Source organism: Cicer arietinum, chromosome 6, assembly GCF_000331145.2.
Source record: "Cicer arietinum cultivar CDC Frontier isolate Library 1 chromosome 6, Cicar.CDCFrontier_v2.0, whole genome shotgun sequence".
In the NCBI taxonomy this organism is placed as follows: Eukaryota; Viridiplantae; Streptophyta; class Magnoliopsida; order Fabales; family Fabaceae; genus Cicer; species Cicer arietinum.
The window spans coordinates 46,339,927-46,345,997 of NC_021165.2; positions in this window are offsets into that span (position 1 = coordinate 46,339,927).

Genomic DNA, 6,071 nt, shown 5'->3' on the forward strand with positions numbered 1-6,071 from the left:
AAAACTTTAATTTGTTATATCATAAAAATTTAAACTTTCATTACATACCTAAAGAAATTAAAACCTTCATATATGCCACACATAAATTTAAATTTTATCACATATATCATAAATAAGACTTTCAATACATTAAAAATAAAAACTTAAATTTTCTTCACATATACCACACAATTGTAGAATCTAAATCAGACAACAATCTAATAAAAGTTTCTAATCCATATTTCAATTATACAAACCATAATTAGTCATATTAATTCAATTATTACTAAATAGGACTACCACCGTGCGTAGCGACCCCCGGATGAATCGTTGGAAAATACGGTTTTCCCGTTCATCTCACAATATATTATACCCATGAATTCAAACGCTCTCTCACCCCTTACCTTTTTCGACGCTTTCGCACACGGTTACAACGCCGCAAGAAAAAAACATATGTTCTTTAACTCCTTGTCCTTCAATTGATCTAACTTGACAGTTTATGTGTAAACGTCAAAAATAAATTATAAAAATACACTCTAAAAAGGTCAATTTTCGAAATAGAATCAAGTTAACTTACCTAAATTGGAAAATAATAATGGTATAATATAGCCATCATACACACGGTCGTTTTGACGTTGGTTTCAGTCAAATTGGACTTACGGTGAAGAAGAACGGTTCACAATAACGAATTTCATAAACAGAGAAGTCGGGTATTTTAGAGATGAATTGGGATGGTTAAAAATCTGAAGAAAAAAAAAATATGTTTAATTGACTAGCTAAATGAATGAAACAACATATTAAAATACAGAAAAAAACAGAGAAAATTTTCTGGAATAGTTATCGATCAGCGGTGCCAAACGGCAATCCTAATTTTTGTTTCTCCAATGGCATGATGTTTCCCTATATATATATATATATATATGATTTGTCCAATGTGGGACTTCAACAATTTTTAAATTTATACACTAACATTCTCTATGTTCCAACAATCCCCCACTTGAATTTAAAAAAAAGTATTTCTGAAATAGCATCAAACTCGTAGTCTTGAACCTTTGCATAATAAGTAAGATCCATATTCAACAAGAGTGACTCGTAGTCTTGAACTCTATCTCTAACTCTAGCTCGTCCATTAATGGCCTTGTACGTCTATCCCAGTATAGTGAATGTCCTAAGAATTTTGCCTCAAAATTCCATAGGAAACAACCCCACTTTCACATTGATATAGGTAAGTCTTTCAAGAGTACTTATGTAGCTTGGTACTCCACACCACAAAGAGTATTGATCTCATTAAGTGTTTCTATTACCTCATCCTATCATAACTCTAGGAGTCATGCTTCTCTAATTTATAATAACATGTTCATCTCATATCACTTCACGACTTGTTATTATTCATTGAACCTAATTCTTAGGATCTACCGTTTTTTAGGTCAGTTTACCATCATGAGTGACTCTATAGGCATTAGTCCTATCCTTTTGGATGTATTTCGGACTTCCTCTCTAGCTAACCCTTTCATAAAAGGGTCTACTAAATTCTCATCAGTGTGTTCATGATCCACTATAACATCTCATTTAAAACGTAACTCTCTAACAAAGATGTGCTTACGAAAAATTTGTCATTTATTACCCTTGTAATAATGATTCTCAATCTTCGCAATAGTCGCGGTACTGTCATAGTGGATCAACACATCTGTTATAGTTGTTTCCATAAAGGGATCTCTACTGGAAAACATCTCAACCAACTCGTTTCTTCACTAGCAGTAGCAAGTGCTATCATTTCAGACTCCATAGTGGACTGAGCCAATATCGTCTGTTCTTCGATTTCCAAGATACAACACCACTAGCTATACTAAAAAATAAATAGCCACTGGTTGCTTTGGAGTCATCTGATAAAATGTTTCAATCAGCAACATTGTAACCTTCAAGGATGAAAAGAAATCTTTGATAATGTAATATGAGACTCATGGTCCTTTTTAGGTATCCCATGACTCTTTCGATAGCGTGTCAATGCTCCATACTAAGTCTACTGGTAAACCTATACAATAGTCCTACAACGTAGGCAGTATCGGGTCTAGTACAGTTAGTGGCATACATGAGGCTTCCAATGATGCTCGCATATTCAATTTGTCTAACACCGAGGAAATCTTTGATAATGTAATTCGAGACTCATGGTTCTTTTTAGGTATCTCATGAGTCTTTCGATAGCGTGTCAATGCTCCATACTAAGTCTACTAGTAAACCTGCACAATAGTCCTACAACATAGGCAATATCGGGTCTAGTATAGTTAGTGACATACATGAGATTGCCAATGATGCTCGCATATTCAATTTGTCTAACACCTTTACCAGTGTTCTTGAAAAGTTTCGCACGTGGATCATATGGCGTGAAAGCAGGTTTACAGTAAAAAATTTTGTATTTCTGTAGGATCTTTCCAACATAGTGATATTGATCCAAATAAATTACCTTTTCTGACCTAGTAATTTTGAATCCAATGATTGCACTCGTTTCTATGATATCTTTCATATCAAAGTTGTTACATAACGATGATTTCACAATATTAACAACATGAAAGTTTGAAAAAAATATGAGTAGGTCGTCTACATAGAGACATATGATAGTGCAAATGTCATTTTAAGATTTGTAGTAAATATATTTGACACTTTCATTCACTTTAAACTCATTCGATAAAATCAAATTATCAAACTTTTCATGTCATTGCTTAGGAGCTTGTTTAAGACTGTTAAAATATTATATTAGTATGTAAATAAAATAGATAGGCTATAATTATTCATGTCTGTTAGTATTCATATCATTATGTTTGTTTAATACTCATAGTTTATATAAAGAACTTTCGTTGTGTAGTTGAAACACACAGATTATTCAACATGTCTCTCAATATTTTTCTTCGTACGAAACATGGTATCGAGAGCCTGTTGAGAGACAACCCTAATCATCTACTACCCGGTGGGCCATTGTCTCTGGTGAATTTTTTTTTCTTCTAGCAAATCGTGTTCTCAACTTTGGTTTCCCCCTCCCTGCCTTTGTTACGCCGATTCCTTAATTTTTTGCCCATCACTGTCGTCGCTGTCTCCGACAATATTTTTCGATGAACAACCACTCCAGCAGCGTCGTACACCTCAGATCAGCCCAACCCTCCACGTGCGTCATCGGCAAGGCATCCACACGCGTCGCTTACCATCGCACATAATGGTACGTTCGACAACCAATCACAACGTCTCTTCTTTAGTGGCACTTGCCTTAGCCTTCTAATTCTATATCTGCCCTTAGTTTTTAGTTTCGAGTCACAGACATACTAGTTCCAGTTTAAACAACCCCTGTTTTCCCAGTTTAGACGTGTTTTCTAACACTTTTTACCAACTACGACGTCTCAGTTTGAAACAAGGAGCATCTTCACCAACTACATCACCTCTCCTCTCTCTATCAAAAAATTGAATGGATCAAATTATGACAGTTGGGCCGCCGACATCAAACCATGGGTGCTTCGTCAAGGTTATGAGGACCATCTCACTCAAAATCCTAAAAAGGTGGTTGTGACTGAAATATCAAAATGTAAACAATTAGATGCTCAGTTGTGTAGTGTCATTAAGTCTACACTTCATCCAGATGTTAAACTGATTTTATGTCTGCATCTCACGTGTGAATCGGTTTGGAGTCAGGCAAAGGCACTCTATACTAACGATACTCAACGTCTTTATGGAATTTGTCACCGCTTGCTGAATATCTTTACTCTGAAGACGATAAATGGCTCTATTTCTTCATATCTTAAAAAGGTTACAAGGATCATCTCACTCAAAATCCTGAAAAGGTGGTTGTGACTGAAATATCAAAATGGAAATAGATAGATGCTTAGTTGTGTAGTGTCATTAAGTCTACATTTCATCCAGATGTTAAACCGATTTTTTGTCCGCATTTCAGGTGTGAATCGGATTGGAGTCAGGCAAAGGCACTCTATACTAATGACACTCAACGTCTCTATGGAGTTTGTCACCGCTTGTTGAATATCATTACTTTGAAGATGAAAGATGGCTCTATTTCTTCATATGTTGGCACCATTCATAGTGCACTTCGTGATTTTAATGAGATTCTCCCTACTGCTGCAAGTAATCCAATTGAACAAAAGAAGGAGCTTGATCAATGCAACTCATTTTTCATGCTCCTTGCACTCTATGACATACCCTAGGAGTACTCTGCAACTCGTGATCAAATTTTGGGGTTTTTTACTGTTTCGGATATGTCGACTACCTTAGTAATCCTCCTTCAAGTACCAGCAAAACATCTAGTTGAGCACTCTATTACTTCAGCTTCGGGTGACACTGTTCTCCTTGCATCTCTAGGACATAATAAAAGTCGCTCTCGTGGAGGACTATCCAACCCTAAGCCTGGTCCCAAATGTGAGCATTGTAGTCGGCTTGGAAACACTATTGATAGCTGTTGGAAGTTGCATGGTAAGCATTTGGCTTGGACACACTGTTCAACTGAATTCAAGTTCTCTTACTTCGGTTGCACACACTGGTAACTCGTTTGTTTACCTCTCTCTAGATTCTGGTGCGTCTGATCATGTCACTAATAATAATGACACTCAAACCCAGTCTCAAAGAGTTGGCACTGTCCAAATTCTCCCTTCCATCTCAGTTGCATTTGTTCTCTATGTACCTGGATGCCCTTTATATTTACTTTTAGTTAGTTGATTGACTCGACCCCATGAATATATTATTACTTTACCTAATGATAATGTTACCTTGCATGGCTGGAGTTCGGGACAGACAATGGGCGTCGGAAGTGAGTCTCAAGGCCTCTATTAACTTTCTCCATCTTCCAATACGTGTTCTGCCATAAAGTCCCCTCATAATATCCATGCTCAGCTAAGACACCCAAGTCTTACCAATCTTCAAAAAATGGTGCCTAGTTTTCTAAGTTGTCTACTTTACATTGTGATTCATGTCAGTTAGGAAAACACACTAGTAATAATTTTCATGATCAAGCCAATAAAAGAGTTTCGTCTCCCTTTGCTTTAGTTCACTATAACATTTGGGGTCCCTCTCGTATTGTATCTACTTTAGAGTCTAAGTATTTTGTTACTTTTATTGTTGACTACTCTCGTTGTACGTGGTTATTTTTAATAAAAATTAGAGTTGAACAGTTTTCCATTTTTGAGCAATTTTATCAGGAAATTAAAAATCAATTTGGTGTTTATATTCGTTTCTTAAGAAGTGATAATGGTCGGGAATATTGTCACATCAATTTCAAAATTTTATGGCTTCCAATGATATTCTATACCAAACATCATGTCCTCATACACCCTAACAAAACGGGATAGCCGAACGCAAAAATCGGCTTCTCATTGAAACCACACGAACCTTCTCCATGGTAATGTTCCATTCCATTTTTGGGAGGTGCAGTCTTAACGGCATGCTACCTTATCAATCGTATGTTGTCTTTTGTTCTTCATCGCAATATCCCTCAATCGGTCCTCTTTCCCCATACCCCTCTTCACCCACTACTACCTTGTGTCTTTGGGTCCACGTGTTTTGTTCATAGTTTATCTCCTGGTTTGGACAAATTGTCAGCTCAATCACTTAAGTGTGTCTTTCTCAAATATCATCGGTCTCAAAAGGGCTATAGTTGTTATTCTCCTACACTATACCAATACTTTATATAAAACCCCAATATTTTCACATATATTATATATGTATCTTTTTAGTAATCGTAATAATTTATTATTTAATTAATAATTATTCTATGTGTAAATAAATTAAATTAAATTTTATCACCCTCAATTTTACCTGAAAAATTATAAACTTTATTTTTATTTAAATTTTTTGGCGTGACCATTACAAGGGGACGATTTCTGACGTGATTATTTGTTAAAAGAACTATTGAGTGTTTTGTTAATTGATTAGTTTCGATAATTATGAAATTGATGTGTTAGATATTTTTGTTTTATTTTGTCATGTGTGACTTGTAGTGATATTCTTGTCATGCTTGATTTATGCTAGTTGATAAAAATATTAGTTGAATTATTTAATTAATTTTGAATTTATAGAAGTTATGTTGTTTGTTAGTTTTATTTTCA